Source organism: Lagopus muta, chromosome 10, assembly GCF_023343835.1.
Source record: "Lagopus muta isolate bLagMut1 chromosome 10, bLagMut1 primary, whole genome shotgun sequence".
Taxonomy (NCBI): Eukaryota; Metazoa; Chordata; class Aves; order Galliformes; family Phasianidae; genus Lagopus; species Lagopus muta.
In genome coordinates, this window is record NC_064442.1 from 13,009,110 (window position 1) to 13,026,327 (window position 17,218).

The 17,218-nt window shown below is 36.9% G+C and overlaps 1 long non-coding RNA gene across 1 annotated transcript in view; it reads right to left on the minus strand.

The window, feature by feature from the left end:
- The window catches only part of LOC125698006 (uncharacterized), a 36,089-nt gene that overhangs the window by 13,958 nt on the left and 4,913 nt on the right, over positions 1-17,218 (minus strand). Inside the window, exon 2 of the long non-coding RNA XR_007379038.1 lies at positions 10,672-10,781. This is a non-coding gene — a long non-coding RNA (uncharacterized LOC125698006). The remainder of the gene's footprint in view (positions 1-10,671; positions 10,782-17,218) is intronic.

Below are 17,218 nucleotides of genomic sequence, written 5' to 3' on the forward strand. Positions count from 1 at the left end.
GCTATTGGATTGAGGGTGACTTTCTTTAAATGCTGTTTCTATTCAGTGAAATGTAACTGTTTATCCACTTTTAAAAGACTTTTTAGAGAAAGCACTACAAACTACCCAAGATTTGATGCCAATTGCTTACAATGGCAAGTGAGACCACAGATAAACTACTTTAAGGGAGATTTTATTAACAACAAAGATTATGTGCTTGTTGAAAGGATACTAATTAAAGGCTGGGGACTGCTTGCTGGTGTCGTTCTAAATTAATAACTGATGTGTTAATCTTGAAAGTGGAGTGCAGCTGCAAGGACATAGGCTCAAAAGAAACTTGATTTTATAATTCATTTTTATTTTATTTAGCAAAGGATTTATAAATACCAAAGAAGTCTGAATCTGTTTCCGGCAGGAATATTTTTGATTAATGAGATACTTCTATAACCTAAATGACAGAGTTCAGATATATACTATAGCTTTTTCTACACTTCTTTTTTACGTGAATCTCTAAGAATAGAAAGATCTTTGGAATGGTGTCTTTTATGTCTTTTCAGAGGCAAGTAAGTAAAAAAAAAAGTCAACTGGCTTTCTAAAGCCAGTGGCACACAAAAAAAGAATCTATTGGCATAAAGATAGTGGTGGTGCTGCTGACATACAGATCACGTGCAGTTCTTATTATGATATTTGGGGATAATATTGGGGAATTTAGTGAAAACACTTGATTAGGTGAAGCTCTGTCACCAAAACCAGAAGTAATAAACTGCTTTCTCTTTTATTCCTACAATTTCAACTTGAAAATATGAAAACTGTCAATACATAGAATTCTGCTAATTCAGGTATGTTAAATCCTGAGAAGACTGTCAGACTCATAAGGCAAAATTCTGGCTTTGTGGAAATCAGTGACAAAAATGCCAGTTGATGAAAAAGATGCTGAACTTTCACTGGAGTATTTTTCTTCTACTGCAGAAAACAAAATAATGATTTACAACTTCCCATACTAATCCTGCTGCTCAGACAACCCATGATCTCCATTGTAGTGGGTTACTTCTAGTATTTTGGCTTTTATTTTGGATGCAGTCACTTTAGCAGCCCAAATACAAAGTGATTAGGGTGTACAGAACTTTGAAGTGCCAAAAACTATTCTGTCTATAGCTTGGGAATATGGCTACCACAGTTGCCTCTTTATTGCTTCTGAATTCAATTCCTGTTCTGTTTGCCTTGCAAAATTTATGACAGTTTATTTTAAATAACTTCTTAAATTCTGTAATTTAAAGCCATCTTTCTAATACTTAAAAATAATTTCAGGGAAGAGCAACACTACATTAGTAGATTAAACGTCCCATTTGAAACATCTAGACTCTGAAATTGTAGGTTGAGAACCCCAGCAGAAGTCAGCAGATATTTCTGTTCAATTGACATGACCAACTTCATTGCATTTTTCTTTAGAGGATTTGGACCAGGACCCAAAGTTTCCATCCCTGTATAACAATCTGTACATCAATATGCCATTACTTTTCTGCTCATTCACACACATGTACACACAGCATATACATCTTGCTTGTCCTTCATAGCTATAGCTGTGGTCTGCAAAATGTTGGGCTGTTCAGAGAGAGTACCAGCAGCTATAGAAATCTTTATTTCACTAACTTTAGGAGTGAAGAACTATGTCTCCCAACAAAGTGAGATAAACTAGAACGTCAGAGCAGTTTTCTGTGTGCCATGTGTGAAGACTCTGCACTTGCTAGTGAATCCACCTTCATATTGAAAAAAAAAAAAGGAAAACTTGTAGTTTACCATCTTTGGGATTCAGAGAATGCTCTGATGACAGTGTCTTGTAAACGTAAGAATGCCATAAAAACTGTACCTGTGCTTACTGACTGTAATGTAATTAAGTGATAAACATCCACTGAAGGGAGAATGTCTGGTGTTAAGACTCCTTTAGAAACATATGGGCAAGGAAGCTTAGTAATTCAAAGACCACGCCCAGAGGGACTGTAGCACTCACAGCTACTCAAAAGTCAGTAATCGATTCTCAGACAGGAAGGTCAAAAGGTTTCTTAAAATTAAAAATTATGTTAAAAAAGAGAGGGTAGGGAGGAACAAAGAAAGCATAGAATTGCATTGTCCTAGCATGAAAATATCTACAACTATTACAGCAGCTGATTCAAACTCAGGTTTACAGAGCCATTATACTCATTCATGAGAAGCCTTACTTAATGCTCCAAATCAAGATTTCCAGGCATTCCATCTAATCTTCTAATCCAATAATCCTAAAATCCAGCAATTAAAAAATGTTTTGACAAAGCAACCTGAGGCTCATTCCTCTAATTATGCTGCACAGTTTAAGCTCACTGACTTCAAATACATAAGTTTGCTCATGCAAAATATGCAAATGCAGTGCATCTGAATTTACTAGATTAAGAGACTCTTCTGCAGAATGCAGCCTACTAACAGCTTGGACTGAATTAAAACTAGATCAAGACATCTTACTACCACTTTGTGGAAAGTGTTCTCATAAGCAATTGTTTCCTTGCTATGAATGAATGCAATTATGCTTCTAACATCAAGTCATATCTGAGATCAATCACTGTTTTTAAAAAAACACTATTTAAATAAATGTATTTAACAAACAGCTTCTAGAAATCCTTCTCATCCTGTCATTTGGATTGGATTTCTCTTTAATCCCTGCCATTTTGCTGGTGTTTCCCAACAGAAAGTGCAGTCTGATGATTCAGAATGAGAGAAAGGAAATATTGTTCAGGTACGGAAGCCATGGAGAGATTAGAAATGTTAGTGATGTAAAGAATTAATATTATGTCCCAGTTAACTAAGATAATTACAAAAATACTTCTATATATTCTGCTTGTGCTAGAATTACGCTTTATCAATCCTAATTAATGCTCTTTCTAGACATCAAATCATTCCTCCTTTCTTGAGCTTGTTTTTTGATTTGATAGCAGATATTAAAGCTAATGGAGAATGGATTAAATTCCAATCTCATCCTCAAAAAGGACTTGAGATACCTCCCCTGAAACACTAGTTTGACAGCTTGCCACTTGCAGTCTTGACCTCTCCAGAAGGAGGTCCCAGTGACTACTAGCACCCACACTGACTTCTTCCTTGTGTTCTGCTCCATGTCCTGACAATCACTCTGCTTTCCTGCCATGACTGTAATGGGTCTGTAGGACAATCTTTAGGGTTGCAAAAGGTTCCCTGAAAGAAAATAAAGGGTAAACTAGGAGCTTGACTACTAATATCTGAAATGGCTGGTAAATGGTACTTAGAGGAAGGTGTCTGTATTTCAGGCACTATTAAAAAAAAAAAAAAAAAAAAGAATGAGGAAAAGATGGAGTGAGGGCCAGCTTACCAGGTGTCAAGTGATACCCAGTTTATTGTCTTTCCCTCAGCTGAAGCTGGATGAAGGTGAAAAGACTGGTGAATGACTGGGAAAAGGATTGCACAGCAGGCCTGAGGGGAGCAAAAGCACTTTTGGACTTGTGAAGAAGAATGCAGAAGGATTTGCACTATTTGGTAATGTGTGAGAAAAATGTGGAGAGCGCAAGGCTTGTCACAACAGCTGGAATGGAAACTAAAGGATATATAGAGCCTGTTGTAACAGAAAACCTACAGGAATAATGTACACAAGAATGTATATGAAACGATGTACAAGAATACAAAAGTTAAGGAATACTAAAAGTAAACTGAAATCTGTAGGCAGCAGAGACCCTGCAGATGATGCTTAAAATGAGTTCAAAGAGTACACATTTCCAACTGGCCTCAAGCTGCCTTTTCAGAATCCTAAATCAGTATTGGGTTAAACATAAAGCCTGCACTAAAGCATCGTGTCTCTGGCAAACTGCTTGTTTGCTAGCAAAACAAATTACAATATTTTCTTTGTGAGCTCTGCTGACCTTCAACCTGGTAAGAGGATAAAATGTTAAAAAGCACAGAAATAGACAAGAACATTTTTTACAAGTGGAACCTTCATAATAGCAAGACTATGTCTGCGTGACAGGAGGGCTTTGGGTTGTTTGCTGTTTGTTTGGAGGATTTAGGAGGGTAATGAACAAAGCAATTGCAGGAGACAAAGACGTTCAGCTTTTTTGTTGTCCCAACAATCTAAGGGAATTGAGTCCACTGGAGTGCCTGGAGTTGTTGTTATAATCCTTTCATTAACCCTTGCATTCCATGAGAGCTCAGTTTTCCATTAGATGTGAGCTGCAATTTGCTTGTGTCTGTGCCCACAGTTTTCATTTGATTTAATGTTGGCTATGATTCTTTCTTTGTAGCTTTTTTGTTCCTTTTAGAGGCATAGAATCATAAAACAGCCCGAGTTGGAAGGGACCCCAAGGATCATCAAGTTCCAACCCCCCACCAACCTCCAGATCTGTTAGTAGTCCAGGCTGCCCAGGACTCCATTCAACCTGGTCTTGAGCACCTCCAGGGATGGGGCATCCATAGCCTCTCTGGGCAGTCTGTTCCACCACCTCACCACTCTCTCCGTAAAAAAAACTTCTCCCCAACATCTAATCTAAACCTTCCATCATAATTCTTTTCTTAGGACATGTCCAGTTTTTCCAAGGTTGTCAGCATTATAATTAAGAAATTAAGAGTAAAGTGATACTATTTAAGTGGCCACACTGAATCTTTCCACTTTTCCTACTGATCTCCCACAGATTCTCTGATCTGTATTTCTTTGTGTGTGTGTGCTCATGTTTTATACATAATTTTTAATCAGAAGCTAGGTGGTCAATTGTTTTACATCACATACTTATTGTGCGGGTTGAGAGGAAAGCTGAGGATCAGCAGTGTTACTCCTGGATATACTTACTGATACTCCTTATTCTAAAAAGGTGTTGCTATGCACCCGAAATTTTAATTCACACCAGGTTATTAAAATCAAAGCAAAGTGTCAGACTGGAAACAGCCAGAACTAGGGAAGAAAATGACTGTGCTTCAGTCAATAGTGAATCAATTTGTTGGGATCAAATCCCTTCCTGTGAGGGACTGAAATGGAGCCTTTCTGCCCATATTTACTCAGTGAGAACTTGGTGTAAATGGATAGTATTTTGAATATTCTCACTGCTGAAAGAAGAATCATCCATTTTTTTAAGTTATAAAGTAAGGGAATACAGTTCATTAACTGGACGTTTTACACAGCGAGTAGGAGTTATTCCAGGAAGTACAGTGTCTGTTTTAATTTTATGTTGCAATGCTGCTGACATACTACTCTGTGTTCCGGAACCTGAGATAGCTATATATATCACTACAGCTTGGAAAAGATGAAAAAACATTTCTTGTCAATAAGCATGGGCCAAACCATTCTTCAGAAATCAGGTGACTTGAAACTTCACTATACCAACTCTAAGGCATTAGAAAAAAAAATGTGCATTATTTTTCTTAATTTGAACAGCAAAAATAGAGATTTCTGAAGGTTTAAAATGTACAGAGGCATTTTAAAGTACAAACACACCAACCAAGCCTTGGAGTCCATGCTTAATTGCAAAAAAAGGGAAATAAAATATAAATATCAAAGTATATACTGGAAAATACTCCAGGAATATCTGTAACTACTTAGTAAAAAAACTGTCTAGAAATTCTTTAGTATACAGATGGTCTAGAATTCAGTGGAAACAAAAGTATCACATCATAAGTCAGTTGTTTAACATACTCTGTGTTTATATAAACTTTGGGTAGACATAGCATTACTGTAATGTCATAGTTGAGAATTCAGGCACTCAGAGGTCAGAAAATGCAGCGCAGGTCAAACCACAATCATAATTCTCCCTTTTTCTGCTTATGCGTGAAAATATGAGAGTGGATATTCCACCAAATTATGTCAGGTCTCTGAGCGCACTTATAGGCCATAATGGTCCCGACCAGCTTCATCTGGGGCTTACACCCCACAGCTTCCTGCCTGTGGCCTCAGGGGCTTCATTTAAGCTTAGGCCTAGGCTTTCAGTTCCTTCCTGAGCTATGTTATATGTGTGCCTGTGTTTAGCAATGTCTATATCTGTGCTTCATCATAGACCCTGCTGATCTGACCCTGACCTCACCTGACTTCCCAGCTTCTCCTCAGCACCATCTTGTCACTGTAGACCTGCTTGGTGATGATGGGGCTGAGCCTGACCTGCAGACTGATTTTCTGCTTTCACATCACACCTGCCTTGCCTTTGCAAACTTTACTTAAATCTGGACTTTTAATTAGCCCTTACTGCCACTCTGGAGCCTTCTCTGCTTTCTTGCTGTTACTGTGGGATGGGGCCCTAGCTGATGAGGCTTCTGCTGTGCTGGCTGTTGTGTCATGTTTGGATTCTTAGGCAAGTGCCATCTTTTAGTGTGCCCTGACGATTTGAGCTTTACATTATCATTTATACTTCTATGGAGTGAGAGCATGACTTCCCTATGAACTCCTATTTTCCTGAGAAAGACTTAAAGGCTCGGCCTAGATTCAGACACAGCAAGTATGGCTCACTAATGAAGGGATAAAAAGCAATTATTAAAATAACTGCTGCAAAAGTATGATAATGTGATGATACTGACAAATTGTACATTAAAACATTTCTTTAGAAAATATGTAATTTTAAAATCTTGAACATTTAAGAGTGAAATTTTGTGTAAGATCTTGAAAAAAACCCAAATATTTTAACTGTCTTCCCAGTACTTGGCTCTCTATTTACCATTTGTTTTTAAGAATTTCTAGACTTCTGTTAAGAAATGAGACTACTTTTAGAAAAAAGACAGATTAATGATTTGGTGGTTGTTTATAAATTTGTGTCAGAAAGGCAAAACTCCTCCACCTCTGCTTTATTTTTTCTAAGACAAGCAGTTCAACAGAAGACATCAAAGAAAATATTCAGCATTTACAAGCCGACAAGGCACTGTGTGCTGCTATTCTAAAGTGTTTTGAAAGATAAAAGGTAAAAATGTTGGCATCTTTCAGTTCAGTGGTTCCTGGTAATTTCATGGGGGCCAAAACCTTACCCAACAGCTAAAACAGGAAGACCATTCTGCCAAATGAAATATTTCCAGAGGAAAAAAAGTTAGGAGAAGTCTCCTGGCAAGAATAACAATGCACAAGAGAAACATATCAGAAAAGTTGCTGCTCAAAAACATTCTCATGAGCAAAATATGTACTCACTTTGCTCAGCCAAAGAAACTTCAAGCAGTTAAGGAAGAGGGAGGATAGGGGAAAAGTCTTAACCTGTTATCTTTCAGTAAATTATGGCTAGAAAATCAGTGGCTCTAGGACTGAAAGTGTGAAAGCTCAGGTTGGTACCTAAGCTGTCTTTTTCTGTTAAGGTTCATTTGCCAGTTCCAAGATGAAATTGTAAAGACTTTTTCGGAGTTGTAAAAATCTGAATTCAAAAGAGACTTGAAAAAAGCATCAGAAGAAAAAAATGGTCTTTTGAAGTTTTATATTTGAGGAAAGAACTGGATTTCTGCCTTTAAAGCAAGCCTTCCTGACATTAGAAATCCAAAAAAACTCACTGTGGCCAAAAGCCACATTGCATATACTTATCTTAGAGAGGAAGGGGGAGGGAGATCAGTTCACAAGCAGGAAATGGCTTCCAGGTGTCTTCCCTACTGCAGTACACAACTCCATCAGTACAACTCAGTGATGCCAGGCTCAAAAAACCCCAGCTGCCTTGCTTCTTTCTCGGGTATTTGATCTAGATAGCATTAATACCACTCTTATTCTGGTGAAAAACATAACTCTGGCTCTGGACTAGTGCAGGCTGCAGTTGACTGACAAAGTCTTGGGGAGGTTTTCTCAATCAGTTATGAGTGTGTGGAAATAAGCAAAGTACATACGCATGCAGCTACATCTGTGTATGCACTCATACCCCTGTGAATAGAAGTTAAAAACACATCTGTTTCTGGAGCTGGACAACAAATCAGGCACTCTGCTTCTTGTTGCGTAGTGGAAAGAAGGAAGTAACTGTATGTGACACTCTTTCCTTCCCAGCACTCTGCACAGCTGGTGAAAGTGGAGGAAAAAATTAATTCTATTTATTCTACCCCAAGGTCTTATTCCCCCCTCCCACCTCTCTTCTCCAGCAGCAGAAACACTTCCTTATGGTTTTTTGTTGATGGCGGTGGTTTTTTTCTGTGCAAGTATAGTAGGAAGAGGTTTCTGAAACTGCTTGTTAATTAAGAAAAAAAAAAAAAATTACAAAAAAGTAATCAGCTTCTCTGACACAGAAGTTAGTTTTCAGAAGTACTGTTTAAATATTCTCTTTTGGCCTCTTCCCCATGGAAAGTTTGAATGTGTAGCATTAAGCTGATCGAAAAATGCTGCTATCCATTCTACTACATTACTGACATTAGTATGAAACCAGGTCATGATAGTAGTCTGTCTTTACTTCTCAGTTCATAAGAAACCATGGCAAGCTTGAAAATCTAGTCTACCAATTCTACTCACAAAACAGGAAAACAATCTGGCAGAAATTAGCTCTCTGTATATCCTGCTATATTACCCACTTTTTGTGTACTTACTGCTTAGCCTCTTCCCAGATCTGACTGTTTTAAAAATTAACCGTACTACTCCTGCACCATATGTTCAGATGCCTCAAGGGAGAAGAGAGTTGTTCTTCAGTTGGCTCACTGTCCTTTAATGAGGCAGGGGACTTGTGACCTCCATACATGGTGGCTAATAAACGGTAGGATGTAACCACACATATTCACGGAAAACATACAAACACAAATGAGTCAGGGGTAATCTTTAGCATTTACTAGAGAAAGGCAATCTTGTGTGCAAACACTTCATCAGAAAGCTAATGCTTAATAGCATGTGATTTTAAACAGCCAGCACATAAGCCTGTCAGCAGTTATTTCTAGGTTCTCTGATCTTCTTTATTAGTTTTCTGTTTTGCTTTCATCTTAACCAAGTCAGATTTTTTCTTTTGTTTTTCCCTTTTGTTAATGCATAACTTTTTCCCCCTCAAATCTGCTTGCATTTCTCAAGGATCTGCACAGGTTAAAAATGCTGGTGAAGGAAAATTGTGCACGTAAACATTAACTGTTACGTAACTTATATTGAATAATATCACATGCTAGACTATTATGCTAGGATCAGATCAGATAAGTGAGCTCTGCCTTCGTTAAAGGCTCTAATCTTGATTATACTCAGGGCAGCTTTCAAATGGCAACTCCAGAATTTTTCTCTAAAGGAAAGATCTTTCATATTCTGTTCTGGAATTTTTCAAATAGCTAAGAATTTTATTTTATTTTAGAAATCATAAGCAAACATTTCTTCCCATCCTTTTTTAGAAACAATGGGGATGATCATGGGAAAAAAATTCCTTGGCTTTCAACAAAGAGTTATAAATACCAAAAGCTAAATCCTAGTCTGGGGTTATTTTTATTTTCTTTCTCCAAAATCTTTTTTCTGAAGATGTGTTTGAGCCTCAGATCTCCTGCTTGTATTGTTACAGAACTGATGAAAGTCTGAGATCTCAATCAAGGGCTTAACAAAACAATAATCCTCTATTGCCCTAATTCTTCTCAGAAACATCTCTCTTTGACAAGAACAGTCCTTAAGCTTTTACATCTTTTACTGCTTAAAATTACTTTTCTAATTAGAAGGAAATGTTTCTTACCAAGTATTTGTGCCTGAAGAGGTCCACACATATTGGAAAGCATCTCTCAGCTGTTGAGACCCCCCTCTCTCAAATACTGTGACAGTGATAACACTCTACATCCCTCAGAAGTCCTGACTTCCTTTTTAATGTACAGAAGAATTCAGTAACATTCTTCACAATCAGCCCAATTTCATTTATAGCAAAAATCAGAAATAGCAGGAATTACACAGATTTCATGCTTAATGTAATCACTCTCAAGTAAAATATTACTATTTAAAATTATTTCTCTTTTTCAGTGATACATGCTTTATAGAATTCCATTCTATGAGAATTTAGGGCATTATTTTACAGGAATTAGAACATTTGCATGCAGTATAGTTTGAGTTAGTTGAGTATTAGGCATCAAATAGGGAATGTAAAAACATTTCCACATCAGAGGATTTTTTAACTTTTTTTTTCCAACTCAATAACTGCTCGCACATGCAGGTGATGAAGGCTCCTTTTCAAGGAGGCACTTATGCAGGAACAGTACCAGTAACTTCATGTGTCGAGCAAATCTGCACATCCTGATTCAAGCACAATCCTGAGTTGGACACAAGCTCAGGAGTCAGCCTGACCAGGCTTCAGTCATCATAAATTCACCCACCAACAAATGTTAGTGTGCTAACTGCTGACATGGACTACACTCATGGAAGAAGCTCCTGACAACCACAACAAGATTTGGGAAGCGTAACTTAGACATGGAGTATAAATAAATAATTGTGTGTCCATTAAAGCAGATACATTTGAGTCTAGCTGAATACCAAATAATTCACACTGAATGAGATGACTATTAACTGCTGCAGCTTTGAATAGCATCTGAATGAAATTAATTGTCTTCACAAGGAAGTCTGCAATGTGAAGATGCTATGATGGCCATAGTCAAGGGACTGTTATATCAACATAACCAGTAAGCATGACTGCACCTGATATGACTCCTCCTCTCCGGAAGAGAACAGAAACAGCTGTTCAAACAACTGAATGTCTTTTCCTATCCCTGTGAATGCCATTGTTTTAATCTGAAAAGAATGGCTGAAGCTGGAGTAATAATCTCTTCTGCACTTACCCGTAACCCAGCTTAGAAAGGCCACCACTGATGCATGACAGGATCTTAAATTTATCTCCACTGGGAATGGACTATTTTTCCTCATTAAGATTTCCATCTCAGTAAGGATACTGCAATTACAGAAAAAATCCAGAAGTTGAGAGTGATTAAAGACAACATGGAGAGGCTTTGTTACAAAGATCTGTGAAAAGTTGTGCTATCATGTTTTAACTGTAAGCAACTAAGATTATGAGGCTACATAAAGCACTGAATGTCACTATGAATATCTTTTAGCACTGCCCTACTGAATAAGACAACATACAGTAAAAAAGGATAATAAAATAGGGTTTTTAAAAATATTTTTCTCTCATCTATGTAACTAAATGCAACAGTACATTAATTAATCTAATGATATATCGTTAGATTAATTTTAAAAAGATATAACTAAATAGTTTAAACAAAGTACAGTATCTTCTTATGTTCACTATGCCAAATATCTTTCTTTCTAATAAAATAGACAATTATTAGTTGGGAATATAAAGTTTCTATATGTGTTAGGCACACACTCTTATTTTTAATTTAAAGAAAGGCAAATATTCTGGGAACAGTCATTTCCCAGAACAGTAATTCTGTAAACTGAATTTCTCTCTTCAACCAAAGAATGCTCTCCTTCTTAACAGCGAGATTCTTTTAAGACTGCTTCAGAAAATCTGAATGTCTGGATTTACAGTCTAGAATTCTAATTTTCCTTCCTATAACAGGTGCTACTTACACCTTTCTTTTGATACCAGAATATGAACAGAGAATAAGTTGTTTTTATTTGCTTTGTTATTGGTCACAGTTCTATGCATAAGTTCTTTATTTGTAACTAAAAGAAAGTTTTATATATGCTATCAGTGATGAATACAAGCGCTTGTGCTGTAAAAAGATCTAAAAGAAAGATTACCCTATAATTGCTTGTATAGTTTGGCAGGTATGCAGTAGGAATCTAGAGAAAGTCAGTCTGCTAGGGATCAATTGTTGCTCTAATGAAGATAACAGAGTGAAAAAAGAAACATATGGATCTGGACGAGCAAGAGGATCAGAACAGAGAAATGCTAAACTGACCTGAAACCTAACAAAATTTATGAAACAGATCTGAGTTTGTGAAGAGCAGTGCAGACCAGAGGAAATGAAAGAGTAAAGAGGTCATGGAAAAAACTCCAAGTGCAAACTAATTGCATCAGCAGCAGTCATGGCAGTGGGGAAAGTCTCTGGATCGACAACAAATAAGCTAATCAGAGAAAATAAACTCAACAGCTTTACAGGTCCACATGGAAACTTGAAGGAAGCTGAAATGCACAGCAAAGCCAGCTGGCTGTTGCTGAGAGTGGGCCCACTGCCTGGCAGCTGTGCAAGAGGGAGCCAGTCCCAGTAGCCACCCCTAAGTAACCTGGGCTACTCTGGGATTGACTGATGGCCCTTACTGGGAAGGGAGAAGTTGAATACAATTTGTGCAAATAGCTGTGGACTCTGTTAATCACTATCTAAATATATCTATACAGTGTCCCACAGTTTTCTGTTTGTATTCTTAAAAATTCAATAGCATAACTTCTCAGTAAGAACAGAAGAAGAGGTGTAATTCAATTTTTTCCTCCTTGAGAGAAACTGGGAGGGAAACTAAGCATGAGCTTTGAGATAGTTTGGCTACTAAAGAGATCCTTTGACCTGAGACGTTTTGAGCCTCTGCTGTGATTTTTCTTTTTCTTTTTTTTTTAATTCTAGAGTGACTTCATTTTCAACTGTACAACATCTCCATTAGTTCTCTAGCTTCACACATGCCAAGCTGTAGGCCCAGATCTGCCTAGCTGTACTTCAAGGACATATTTTAAAGATAGGCTAACATTCTGATCAAAAAAGAAAGCTGTCAGAGCTGCTACATGATAAGCACAGGTCAGCACATTTGCAGAACTAGATTACTTGTCTTTCTTCAAAGATTAAAGGTATTTCTTTAGTAAAGTGTTAGAAAACACGTAAATGTGAAGGCACTGCCAGCTGCCACTGCTGTTCCAACAAAACTAAACAAATATTTTTGTTGCAGTCTGAAAGAAAAGCATCACTGACTCTCCTTCCACTCTTACATTTTATTATCTTTTGTTAAAAAACAAGTAGGCACAAGATATACATTTGAATGTCACATCACTTCATATTCCTGGATTTCAGAAAGGAAAATATGAGTGTTTCAATGTATATTTTTTTCATCCTAGTGAAAAGAATGAAAATCATTTTCAATATCTAGAGTATCTGCACCTGGAGCCTAAATGAAGGGAAGTGGGTAAATAGTTCCAAGTAATTATGTCTCAGAGAGGCCACAGAAGGAAAGAGGAGGTTCTTCATTCTAAATGTTTGCATTCATGCCTTGCCCAAAGCAAAACAAGCTATCTGTCTTCTGGTTTGCATTCTCCCAGAGAGAGGTTCCATTTGTCTCTTTTTCGTTCCAACATGTGCATAATTTACAACTTACACTGCTTAAAATATGTAAGTTCTATACAACGCATTTTTTTCCCTGAACTTTTAAGATTTTCAAGAATTTTAGACTGCATTTAAAGAAAAAACTGAGCCAGTAAAGGCAGGTTCAATTACAATGGTTGGCTAACTTGTGTGAGTTGCTACAGGTCAGGTAAGCAGAGGTTGTGCTATTTTTATGCTTTGCTGCACAGCAGAATCTCTAACCCACAATAAAGTTCATCACCTCTTTCCACACAGGGAACAGTTACCAAGACGGAGGTTACACCCAGGCCGGTCATCACTGAAGACAGAAGAAAGGGTGATGGGTCTTGAATTTCATCTGTTGCTGACATTTAGGTTATTAAATGTGAGTTGTAGAGATGTAAAAATCTCCAAAACATATTTCTGAATTCTTTTCTAGAGTTAGAAATATTTGCCAGCCTTCTCACACAAATATTATGTCTAATAGTTCAGTGGTTAGAAGATGAACAATTAGAAAAAGTTTGAGTTCAAGACCTGAATTTTTCTGAGGGTGTTAGAATTGCTTCCTATTTTGAGAAACCCAGTACATTGGGATGCTTAGGGGATTCCATTCTAGTTTTCCCTACAGAAGTGAAAAAACTGCTGACCAGAAAAGTGATAGAAAGAGAATTAAGCATGATTATTTCTCTTAGTAGTATATTCATTAAAGGTGAGGAAGCCTAGATTTCACTTTCTTTAAACTAGTACTTAGTACTAAATCCTGAAGAAGACAAGCTCTTTGAGGCAGACTCCCTGTCTTTGCATTCCCTGCTGTTATATGACTTGCATCAGAAGTATTTTCCACCACAGCACCTCAGGCAATGTCATTTCCTGTACTGAACAGGGTTGCCTGATGCATGAAGTACTTATACTGCCAGCTCTCACAAAGACAGAATTTCATTCTCATGGCAAGCCTGCAGTCATAATCCTAGGTAACATACAGTCCCTTTTTATGACATAATGCACAAACGAGTTAAGGGGTGTGCACTAACCTACCAGTTGATAGTGTGATGAATTTCATGTGGAAACTGGATTGCAACAGGCCAAGTCCTTCTCATCAAATGCCAGCAAACATCTGTTAGGTTTGATATGTGTTTGAAAGGTTTCCTAATGGAGTGAACTTGGCAAAATCTCCCTAGAGTAGATGCTGCTGAAGTTATCCAGAAAAGCTTAGAGGGATTCCCTAGACAAAACAAGCTGCACTGACTTGCATGCTCTGAATTGTGCTTGCCGTAGAGCTGTTAACCCTCCCTGGCTGCCTCTTGGGAAAGAGGTAATGTTTCTCAAGCATATACAATGAACTAGATCATCTGTTGGCTGTGCTAAAGGGAACTTAGATTTTAATATTAAAAAATCCACCAACTACATAAAAATACCCAGAAACATTTAAATTATATGGGTAAAGGAGGGGGGGGCAGGAAAGAAGATTAGGCCAAACTTTGATTTAGTCTATTTTGCTGATAATTCAGCTTAAGATGTATAAAAAACATATATCTTAGGAGAATGGTGGAGCAAACCACCGAACCACAAATTAAATCCACCAACTAAAGTAAAATAAAATAAAGTATTTCCCAGCAGTATTTCAGAAACCATAATGTGGGAGCAACAACTTCAATATAGAAGTTTTGTGAGTATTTAAATGATTTCTTTGGAACAGTGAGTTCTTATCCAGGATTGAACGGCCTTGTGACTAAAAATATGCTCAATTTAGTATTTCTTTCAACTTGTTTTAGACAGCATCAATAGTTCTCTCAGAAGATAATATCATTGTTTGGTAGAAACATACTTGCAAAAATAAACCAACTGCATAAAAATTTCCAAGGATGTATTTGGATACAAAGTGGATAGTAACTCTTGCCCACATCCAAAGTGAAACAGAAGTGCTGTTTAGCAATTTTTTTTTTTTTTTTTTTTTTTTTTTTTTGCTACATAAAAACATCCTAACACTGATAAGTTTTAGAAATACCTACTGCAGTAAAATACTACCATTACCACTACTTTAAGAGCACCCTCTACAAGTCACTAAATGCTACCTAACCAAGAAAAGCTACTGTACATTCAGAAAACAGTACTGAGTGAAAACTAGCGTTTAATTAAGTTTATCAGTATAGCAGATAAACTTGTAAACAGATCTCTGTGAGTGCTTGGAGCCCTGTTGAAGACAAATAGATTTTGTATGAGTGCCAAAGACAGATCCTACTTCATCGTGGAAACCTCTGGATTTCTCCCCAGTTCAGTCTCCAAGTGGTATGCTGAACTTATTTTCCATGTTTAAATATGAATGTTTATGTCATATTGAAATGAGTGAGATTGAAGAAGGCAATTTAATTTAAGCACGTGCTTAAGCAGTTTTTTGCATCACTCTTGACAAGACAAACCTATGATGGCTGAATATTCCAATCCTTTCCTAACATGTCGTTATGGGTTTTACCTAAACATGCAAAGATGCTGATATTTTTCATCTTCAGTGCATTAACGAAGAACATTAAGAACGTGAGAATCAGGAGTGATTAGTAACCTCTAAAACAGAGCTAATATCTTTGTTGTGAGTACATGCATAATGTTTCTCACATAGGACATTTCTGAAATGTTGATATCGCTTCTAAAATATTGCTTCACAAAACTACCTACATTATCTTCCTTCATCTGATTAAGAAGAGCAGCTAGAAATAAAAAACATTTTCAAGAATATTAAAGATAATTTTTTTCCCAAGCTAATCAGATGCGTGTATGTCAAAGCAGCTGAGCTGTTAAACTGATTACAGCCACGAGGTGGTGCTATTGTACAACATCATGAAAGTACACTTGCCGACGTACTAAAATCCTTAGGTCGAATCAGATGCTGCTTTAGACTTTCATGGGCTTGAAAATCTTTTCTTATTTTCGTCCAAAAGACGAAAAATAAATAATTAAGTTATCCATGCATGTCTATAGGGGAAAAAAAGTTATTTTAACAATGTATTTTTGCATGGGATAGAGACAATTCCATCTCTGCTACCAGGCTCTAAGCCCAAAGAATATAGTTACAATTTTACTTCCCTATTGAAATAATTTGATTTCAGTGGAAGTTAGTAGTCTTTGCTGGATGTCATTCTTAGTTAACAGCGAAGGCATACACACATCTTCAGGGCAGCTGAATAGCAACTCCTTACACGACTTACAGAACGATTCATAGGTACATAAAGCTAAAAAGGACTTCATCCTACTCTATGAACATTACATTTTAAAATATGAGAATTGTTTTTGTTCGTGTTTGGATTTCTTTAGTACACCAGATATGTTTTAAACTGCCCACATACCCTGAAACAAGGTAATCTCTTATATAAGCTGTAAGCAAAATAAAACTACTTAAATAAATACAGATAAGATTTGACATTAGTTCTTCTGAGAAACACAGACAATATTCAGTCTCCAGAATGTAATTTTGGATGCTAATCATAAAAATATATAACTTAATTTTGCAAATGTTTATGCCAGGCTAAACTTCAAATACATAAAACATGATTAAATTTCTGTGATGTTATGCACAGTAATATTATTCCACGATGAAGGACAGAACTGTTAAATTCTCTATTTCTTCGTGATTAAATATTTTACCTACTTAAATTGATACTAATTTTTTAATAAGGATGTGTATCTGTACAGAGCTCAATAAAGTCTTCTACTATGTCCTAATACTGAGGGCATTATTATAAAATAGATAAGAGGAACAGTACTTGAGAGCTACATCCACAAAGAGCATTGGAGCCATTTAAGATACTGTAATGCTATTTCTGTGATAAATTAGCCAACATTTATGAATGCAACGACTGAAACAATCAAATAAATACACTGATAATGCCATTAGATTACTAGCTTTAACTATTTGTGTAAAATGGAGAGCCAGTCTATGCTACCCACTAAAGAACAGCCTGCTCCTGTACCATGGATGTGGCTGACTGCCAGAAAGTAGGAGGTTGGACTTGTCCAAGCAGAGCTACATAGACAACAGGAATGCAGGTAACATTACAGTTCTTCTGGAACTTTAATATAGATGCACTCAGCAGTATCTAGGATTTCT